At 35.1% G+C, this 10,226-nt stretch overlaps 1 long non-coding RNA gene across 2 annotated transcripts; it reads left to right on the top strand.

Moving 5' to 3' along the window:
* Nucleotides 1-2,107: 2,107 nt before the first annotated feature.
* Nucleotides 2,108-6,072, top strand: LOC141282986 (uncharacterized). Of its 2 annotated transcripts, XR_012337924.1 has the most exons (5): nucleotides 2,108-3,465; nucleotides 3,571-3,618; nucleotides 3,719-3,788; nucleotides 4,053-4,187; nucleotides 5,451-6,072. It is a non-coding gene; the product is annotated as an uncharacterized lncRNA (long non-coding RNA). The 2 variants fall into 2 exon arrangements; XR_012337923.1 differs by lacking the exon at nucleotides 3,571-3,618 and having other exon boundaries at nucleotides 2,580-3,465.
* Nucleotides 6,073-10,226: the final 4,154 nt, after the last annotated feature.

Below are 10,226 nucleotides of genomic sequence, written 5' to 3'. Positions count from 1 at the left end.
CATAAGGAGTGTTTGATGTGCTCTTCTCTCATTTTGGTGAATGATCTAAGCTTCAGTGTAGATAGTGTTAAGCTCCCTCATCTCTGCTTTAGTCTGGTTTTTGCCAACATTTGTCGTGTAAATGTTGATCTGCATTTAAATCTGTGTGTCGTAGAGCTGAACCATAACGCACATCCTCAATACGTCCCTTATGTCCCTGCATCTTGTTCACACAGAATGCTTTCTGTGAACAACTTCTGTGTTATGGTAATGTTACAAGGTCCTCTTTACGGGAGCGATCCCAGAACATTTACGGGATGTGTTTGTGTTCACAATGAAGCATCTCTGCCAATTTTATGGAAATTTTCTGGGACCAAAGTGCTGTGTGAATGGGGTTTGTGTTTCCAATAAGAGAGTAATAAAGGTTTATAACAACATTAAGTTGCATACATTTCAAAGGTTTCATGTTTAAGCATACTATCCCATTAATATAGTAGTTAGTTTAATTGCAACGTGATCTCACGGAAGGTCGTGTTACAGTCACGAAGATTTTGATCAATTTATTCGTGTCCATGGCACAACTTTCTTTATCGTATGATTTTATGTATTGTTTTCATTTTAAGTTTTTTTAAATCATTGTCGTTTGGTGTTAGATTCGAGGTTTGGGTTAGGATGAATTTTATGTATTGGTTTCTACTTGTTTTTCTTTCTCTCTTAAAACTATTCTCACCTGGAGTTGTGGTTAAAATGTCTAAAAATGTAACAGAAAGTGATTCTAACCCCAAGCGACAATTGCAAGAAAATATGAAAAAATTGTGCCACGGAAACAAAAAATTATTTATAGAAATTTGAGCGAGTGACATGAAAAAGACATTCATGCTCGAGAAATCAAAAAATGTAAATTTCATGCCATGGACAAGAAAAAAAAATATAATCAAAAATATAAACATGACTTTCAGTGATTTTTTATTTGTCTATATTCTGTGGTATAATATTAAAGAAAATGTTTCATTGTATTTGGTACTTTTACAAATATCAACAAATGCATTTGATTTAAATCAATAACATTTAATATTTTATAATCAAAGTCTTGTTTTAAAATGAAAAAGCAGAACTACATTTGTAAGCTCTCCCTGTAAAGCGTAGTAAGATGTCCCCAGATCTGATCTGGTCTTTTTACCAGAATTTGGATGTATTTTATCTCTAATGTACAGTACAGATTTATGCATAAATTTTCCAACTTAACAGGAAGGAGATAAAGGAAGAAAAGTAATGCAGACTCGGACCATGCTTATGAATCGGCTGGACATTGATGGAAAAAGAGATATAATGCTGTAGATATTGAATAATTCTAAGAAACCAATCTGAACAATTTAAAAAGCGAAATGACAGAAACTAAACTTTATCTGAACTTCTCTTGGTTCAGGATGAAATGTTTTTATTAGCCGGTGAACAGTTCTCAGAAGTTTCAGACGACCACAGCTTTAACGCTTGATAATTACCGGTTAACATTCTCTTCCCTAACCGCGCTTTGATGTCCAGTTCAAGAGAAGACCAATCTCCTCCATAGTGTGTAATCCATACCTAAATATAATCTCTTAATACTTACCACCGGGGGCCTTAAAACAATTATTCATCAATTATGATCTCATTCTTTAAATGGTGCTATTATCTAAGTCACTCTCAGCAGGGGGAAGGCCAGACTTTCACTTTCTCGGTCAAATTTGAAGCCATTAGAGTAGAGAACACATTTCCATATTGCTTTCCACACTGATGTGAATGGTTAGGCATTTAATTAAATTTGCTGTACATAAAGTCATTAGCGAGCTTTTGAAAAATGTTATGCTCAACTGAGTCTAATTATTACCCTGTGAAAGCTGGCTTCAAAGTTATTGTCTTTGATGATGATACACGGTCTCACACCGCTACTCCTTTCTGAACTTTCAGGGCCTCAATCCTCAAATTCACCTTCTTCTCACTAAAGTTCAAAGCAAACGCGAGTTTATTTTTAACTTCTCTGATTAGGTGAAACCATACAATTTTAAACCCCACTTTAAAACTTTGATTCACCTGAGAAAATGAAAGTTTTTCTTTTTTTACACCCTTTAAAAGATGGTCAAGGACACTACACTGTAACAAATTTCTGTAGTTTTCACAGCATTATTACTGTAAAATGAGCAAATGCTTACTGTAGAACTTGTATACAGCAAGTTGCTGTAGATCTGCAAAGCATCATGGTCTTTTTTCAACGGCGGGTAAATTCTACAGTAAAAATATTTTTTCTGTGAATCACAATACAGCAATTTCTAGAGGATTTTTTTCTTCAGCCAAGGAAAGCTACGAAATTCCACACTTTCATCAGAATTTTTACTTCAGAAAGGTAAATTTGCTAATTTAATTCCAAAGTTTACTCTTGTAAAGTCACCTGTTTGTTCAACTTTAAGAGTGCACTGAGAGAGAGGAGTAATGAGCGGCACACTTCCTAGTAAACCCGTCTCGTGTGTGCATTTTGCAATTTTATTACCACAAATATATATTTCTGCATGATTTCGATATATTTTCTAGTCTGGCAACATTTTATAACGTCATTAGATTAGAGAAGGATAATAATTTAATAATAATAGTAATTGGCCGTGTCTCAATGCGAAGGCTGCAGCCTCCGGAGGTCGCATTTCTCGGCTGCATACGTCATCAAAACTGTCTTGTTTCAGAATATTAACAATTATAAAGTTGACTGTTATTCTAAGTTAATAGTAAATTGTTTAATATGCTTATGACTTGCGAATCTAATGGTCAGTTAACTTAAATAACCCAGGGTTGATGACGTATGGACCCTGCATATGCGAGTGCGACGACCTCCGCAGGCTGAAACCAGTCTCTCGAGCTGAAAGAAAACGCAGCTGAGGAGATATGAGGTAAGACTTATCCGGCAACATTACATTTATAACGTCTTTAATTTAATTATAGCGTTAGCATTGTGAACCAAAATTAATTTAAAAGTGTGTATTTTTGTATTTATTGGCGCGATATTCGTTTAAATCTCTCGTTTTTTTCTCTTGCTCGCTTACGTTGCTGCCTGAGGAAACGGACATAAAGTTAAGCGGGCCGATTCGAAAGAAAACACAGTAACACACATTTTTCATAATTTCACGATTTTTCTGAACTTCATTGGAGGTCAAACTGCAGAAACTATAACGTTAGATTGTTAATAGCCTAATTTGAAGTGTTATACCCGACTTTGGGGAGCATATTGTATAAATATTTGTCTTATCTGGCGACATTACATTTATAACGTCTTTTATTTGATTAAAGAGTACCTAACGTTAGCATTGCTGAATTCAAAATAGTTTGAAATTGTGTATATATATTATACTATTATAATATTCTCGCACTGTATTAAGATATTTCGAGATCTTACTCGTTCTTTTATTCACCTCTTTTTTTTCCTTTCAGACTGCAGACAAGAGCCATCGACCATCGTTCCAGGTACATAAGTTACATGAACTGGCATGCATGATGATTTTCAAATGCAAGCAATGTTGTTTATTCTATGATTTATATATATATATTAATATATCAAACATGTTAAAGTGCACAGAAACCATGCAACAGGAAGAAGCTGTTTTTCTCTTGGTTGATGCAAGTTATTTTTGTACAGTATTGACACACTTTTTCTCTTATGAATATTGTACTTGTAATTTCTAATCGTTTTTATTTGTTTGTTTATTTTGTGTTACAGGAAACTTCCACCTAAACAGATGCTGAGGCCCAGATTTCCCTGCCAAGCACTCCAAGGCTCATCATGCTCAGTAAGATCCCAGCACTCGACATACACAATAGATGTCAATTTTAAGGGTTACTTCATCTATAAAGCATATTTGTATCGAGTCACTGTGTGGTGTGAACAAAGTTTTATGTCATCTTGCACATACATTCCAAAAATCTCTAGTGGTTATTGATCTAATAGGTAGTTATGTAGGGCTAGTGTTTTCAATAAATTTTGCTTATGTAAAATAGTGAACCATATCAGATTGAATACTGTGCAATGGCAACTTTTATTTAATATTTTTTAGGAGAGTCCATTCTGGGGGTAAAAAATGGATGCTTTCCATCGAGGGCAGAGTTCTCCTCCAATTGAGTGACCGTTGTGATTTCACTTCTGCTCTAGCCATGTATGATGCAGCCACTACATTGGAATTTATCCAGAGGTAAGCACTTATTTGTTTTTTATATAGTTTTGACTAGGAATGGGAACAAATATTTGAGTACTCATTCTTTAACCAACTACCCGATAAGTAAAATACTTTTTAAAGTGTTTATTTTTGTTTATCAACTGTTGTGCTATTGTTAAACATCAAACGTTTAATTTAACTCACCATGCAAATGGTAGAAAAGCAGCACAGCTAGTCTAATGCAGTGGCGGCCGGTGACTTCTTTTTTCGATGGCGCACGATGCAAAGTTTGTCACAACATGTATGTAGCCCGTCATGTGTGTGGTTCGTCATTTCAAAATATGTGTTTGGCGCGTCGAGTGAAACAATACTTTTCCATTCACAAATCAACAAATATTTACCATAAATTTCACTGTTGTATCACTAACTGTAAACATGGTATTGTGGCAGAAATGTGGGATATTTATGTATAATTTTATAATAGTATTAAAGGCGGAGTGCACAATGTTTGAAAGCCATTGTTGATATTTGAAATCACCTAAACAAACACGCCCCTACCCCAATAGAATCTGGACCTTCTTTTAAAAGACCCGCCTCACACATACGCAACCCAGCAAGGATGTCGGTTAGTAGACACGCTCCTTACTGCTGATTGGCTTTAAGTGTGTTTTGGTAGTCGGCCCGTCTCCTTTTCCAAAGCGTTTTTCAAACATTATGCACTCCGCCTTTAATGTAGACAGTTATTAAATAATAAATATTAGATTTTACTCCACAAACCACCAACAGAGCATATAAAAAAATAAAAATTGTTTATTTAAAGGTGCAGTGTGTAAATTTTAGCGGCATCTAGTGGTGAAGTTGTGAATTGCAACCAACTGCTCAGTCCACTGCTCACCTCTTGCTTTTGAAACACATAGAGAAGCTACGGTAGCTGCCACCGGACAAACATGTCATAGTTGGAGACAACTTAGTAAAAAAGTTTGTCCATTAAGGGCTTCTGTAGAAACATGGCTGCACAAAATGGCGGCTTCCATGTAAGGGGACCCTCTGTGTATGTAGTTAAAACGTCTCATTCTAAGGCAATAAACACATAACGGTTCATTATGAAAGGTCTTTATACACCCCTGATAATTAAGTTTTGTATATTATTTTGCATTTCTGTCAAGAGATCCTTCTTGAAATTACACACCGCAAAAAATTACTTTAAAACACTGTGAAGTAAACTTTTATGTATATGTCATCAACCCATCTGTCTTGCTTATAAACTTTTACATTAATAGTCAATTTCTTTCACTACAGGGTAGAGTCCAGCCCAGGAAGTCAACTAGTTCAGGTCCAGTTTTAAAAGAATAATAGTTCTGAAAAAAAAAACGTCTTGGAGAAAAACAATATTCAGGTTTGAAATCCTGCTGTAAATGTAAATCATTTAATTTTTATGCATTTGTAATTTACCAGAAACATTTTAATACATATTGATTGTTTTGTGTGTTCAGAAAAGTGTTTTTGTATGAAGTGTTGAAATTAAATGAAATATTCACAGAAAAATGTTAACATATTAAAAAAAATGTATGTGTTCAAAATAGTTTTGAGATGTTCACAGAAAAAATTTAACATGTTGAAAAAAATGTATGCTATGCTATTTTTAATTTATGAATTTTTGTAATTTAAAGTGAGAAAATAAATGGCATTTTTGTGACAAACAGTGTCTTCATTTTACAGTACACAAAATAAATGCAGTAATCCCTATTACAGTAGTAGTTATGAAATACAGTACTGTGATTATTACTGTAAAAGAGTTCACAGTAATTTTAATTTTACTGCAGTTACATTTACAGTAAGAATACTGTGAAATGAAATACAGCAACTTACTAGCTAATTGCTGCCAGCAAGTTACTGTATTTTTCACAGTATTCTTTTTACAGTGTACGATAAAACTCATTTTGGTAACTGAAGTTCCACTGGCACTTTGTTAAGTTGAAGTTTCCTGTCGTCTCAATCGTGACAAATTTGAAAATATCATTCATTTGTGAGGCAGACCCTCATAGAGTGATCAATTATCCTCTTCTCATACTAACCACCACTGCAAGTTATTTTCCCGATCGTATGTACGATAATATATCGTATGTACATACAAAAACTTACAATTATTATTATTTAACAAAAATATAAAAACAATAATTAAACCCCACCTCTAACCCCAATGTCACCGGGCCAAAAGCAAATTGTACAAAAATGTAATGCGGTCGTAACCTGGGTGATAGCCGAGCGTAGCCCCGCCCACAACATTTCAGGTCGAGAAGTTCGGTTTGGAGTCGCTCCGTTGTGGTGCTAGTATGGACGACCGAAAGACGATCAAACCAATCAAATTGTCAGGGAGGGCTTTATACAATGATGGACAGATGATCAACAGTAACATAATAAACCATGTCACCAAAGAGCACTTGTGTTGAATCCGTTTACAACAAAGACGACTGCCGCTGAAGAAATGAGATATGAAGATTCTGGCATCGAGTCTGTTCTAAAAGATATCGACAGCGCGATATAACTAGCGGTTGTTGCCAGCTCGTTTTCGGAAGGCTTTGGATGAAGTTCATCTAACATATCGTAAGGGATAGTCTGACTGTATGACTCAGTAAATAACTCACAATGTTGTGATATGAACGAAAAGTTGTAAACATAGTAGGTGTCAATGTACATTTGCTAACCCAAACTTAGTACAATCGTAATGTTAGTCATTGTAGCAAAATAACCAGCAGTTCAGGTCAGGCTGCAAAAGGACAGATGCTATTTCAACATGCGTCACAAACACAAATTTTGAGTATGACAATGTCAGGCTAATGCAAGTTAATACAAATTTGGGTAACACTTCATTTTAGGGGTCCATAGTAATGCATTAATAAGGCATTAATTAAGGCATAATTAGGTACATAGTTATACTATATTATCAATAAATTACACTAATAAACAGCCAATATGTAAGCTAATAAGAGTTAAAAGTGAGAATTGGTCCCTATACTAAAGTGTTACCAAAAAAATAACAAAACCCCACCCCTAATTCCAATGTCACACAGGGGTCAAGGCAAATCATAAAAATGTACAAATGTGGTCGCAAAAATTAATATGAATTTTACATTTTTAATTCTTTCCCCACCATTAAGAGAAAATGTTTCCCTACCAGTGATGCTTCCCAGACAAATTTTTACAGCAAACTGTATCGTCTAAATCTGATCGCAAACTAAAGTCCTTTATAAAATGCAATTATTTGGTATTTAAAAAAACCTACCCATATTTAAGAAGTGATAAAAGAGAACAAATGAAGATAGGATGAAACAGTTTTTATAATTTGTTTGTTTGAAAGAAGAGAGTCCGGTTTTTTTTTTTCATTTTACTCTTTCACCGCCAGCGTTTTTTTAAAAAGTTGCCAGCCAGCGCCAGCGTTTTTCATGATTTTCACCAAAGTTTAATGCCTTCCAGAAAATGTTCTTCTTTAAATATATAAACATACAATATACCAAATGAAAGAACAGACCCTTTGCTTTAAAAAAAAAAAACTTTCATCCTACCTTCAGTGGTTCTTTTGCAATCAGCTTTTGAATATGGGTAGGTTTCTGAAAAAACACCACATTTTGAGCAAAAAGCAGAGATAATTCCATTTTTGTGACGGACTTTTCATAGAGATCCCATTCAGAGCGATCTTTAAAACAGACACGGACATGCAGCCGCTTGCCATAGGGCAATACTTCCGGGTTTAAAAAGTTGCGGAAGGGCGCCACCTGGTGGATAATAGCGGTATTGCGGAAAGACGGAAAATCTCGTAATTGGCGGGGAAGCGTTTTCTCTTAATTGACGAGATATCTCGTCAATGGCGGGGAAAGAGTTAATATATCTACCCAGTCTCATGTAGATGTGTATAAATAGCACGAAGTGTGAAAATCGTGCAATACATACCTCCTCACTCACTTAAACGGCAAATCTTTTTTGGCGTTTTATTTATAGGTTTCTCTATTTTTTTCTGTTTTTTTTTTTTAAACCAGTTTCGCTCGGGTTTAGGGTTAGATTTCACATTTGCTTAGGAAGGTTATTTAATATACAGGTTTTCCATGTTTTTGTCTACTTTTAAGCCATGATCGCTTGTTGGGGTTAGGATGTCATTTTTACGTTACAAAAAGTTGTTCTAACCCTGAACCCAAGCGACAATGGTAAATAATAATAAAAAAAAGATAAACCAATAAATAAAACGACAACTAAAGATGCACCGGAGGACTGCCGTATCATATGCATGCCAAATTGAAATTTGGCGTATGTATTGCACGATTTTCACACTTCGTGCTATTTATACACATCTACATGAGACTGGGTATGTAAATTAAATGAAAAAAACAGACCCTCATCTTTCAAACAAACAAACAAACAATAAAAAAATTTTTTTTGGAAGGCATTACATTTTTGTAAAAATCATAAAAATTGCTGGTACTGACTGGGAACTCTTTTAAAAACATGTCAGGGAAAGAGTTAACATTTTTTTACCATCCTCCATCATCACAAACAGTTATAGGTGTTAAAATCAAGTTATTCTGAGTTGGCTATCTCAGTGACTACAGATATTCTCAAGAGGATAAACCACGTTTCCTAATTCAAACACTATTGATCTGAATGACAAGATTACCCCATCGGTTAAGCCAGACTCAGCAGAAAAAGGCTTCAAATTCTGTAGGTTAAAGCCAAGACCATTAAAATACAATAATATGATAATTAAGGGAGGTGTCCTTTCTTTGTTTTGGGCCGAAACTTAGCTTTCGAAATCGCTGACTCGCTATCAGTGAAAATCCCTGTCTGCAATGTGAGGATTAGTATACGAGTTCATCCGTAAAGGATGTAATAACACAATAGCTCAGCTGAGCGTTCCTAAGATGAAGGACTCTTCCGGTGGGAAAGAGACAAGTGAGCCTAAAGGATCCATCAGCGAGCCTTCAGCTAAAAGAAACAGCAGAAGGAAAACACATGAGAACGACTCTGATATCACAATCATCGCTCAGGGCCTCTGCTGTGCAGCGTTTCTGTCTATACTACAGCTAAAAAAGAAACATTTCCAGACTGCAGATCCACATGGAGCCATTCAGACCTGTTATTAGTGCTCTCTGTACAGGCAGACTTCTTTGATTGGCTGACTGATATCAGACTTGAGCTCCATGTTGTTTACTTTATTGGCAGCAAGATTAATGGGTAAGATATCAGTTTGGTGAGGTGGAAAGCTTTTCGTTTTCTGTATGAAGAGTGCTGTGGTATTTATAGTTAGGGTGAAATGGTATACTTGTGCTGCTTTTGTGGCGGTGCTAGGAAAGCAATAACAGACAAAAGCGGTCACTGGGGCGGTAACCTTTCACAAAGTACACCTTTGTACCTAAAGGCTGCACATTAGTACCCCAAAGGTACATATTGATTGCTCAAAAGTACATTTCTGTACTTAAATGATACAAATTGAGGCAATTTTAAGGGTACCATCCCAGTGACAGTTTTTGTGATTTTATTTCCGACAGTGTAGGGCTGCTATGCAATAACTTGCTAAATAATGCGATATACAATATGATATGATATGATAATGCTTTAAGTTTGTAAAATCATAGTATTATAGTAAAATTATATAACCAGCAAAAGTTTATGGGGAAAAAAACATCACGTTCTCTGCAATTCACATCAGCCTAAAACTTTGACTATGCATAACTTTTGAAGGAATTAAAAGCATTCGGTTATTGCAATCATTTTGCAATTGGTCAATATCTCATAGCCTCCACAGCCCAGTTAGTAATATCAACAAAAATCATTCATGTGGTCCCAACATAAAATTATTAAGTTAATGTCATTTTTTAAACTGAAGTGGATTGAACATGATAAAATTAGGTTGAGACAAAAAAAATACATAAATTGTGTTGTATTAACTTGTTTCATTTGAGTAAATTAGACAGTGTGCATATTTTTTTGAGTGTACTACTGCATTATTGAGGCACTAGATTATTCAATATCTATGGACAATAATTGGTAACTAGGGATGCACCGAAAATTCTTGTCCGAAACCGA

Source organism: Paramisgurnus dabryanus, chromosome 1, assembly GCF_030506205.2.
Source record: "Paramisgurnus dabryanus chromosome 1, PD_genome_1.1, whole genome shotgun sequence".
Taxonomy (NCBI): Eukaryota; Metazoa; Chordata; class Actinopteri; order Cypriniformes; family Cobitidae; genus Paramisgurnus; species Paramisgurnus dabryanus.
This window is presented reverse-complemented; position numbering and strand designations above follow the sequence as displayed.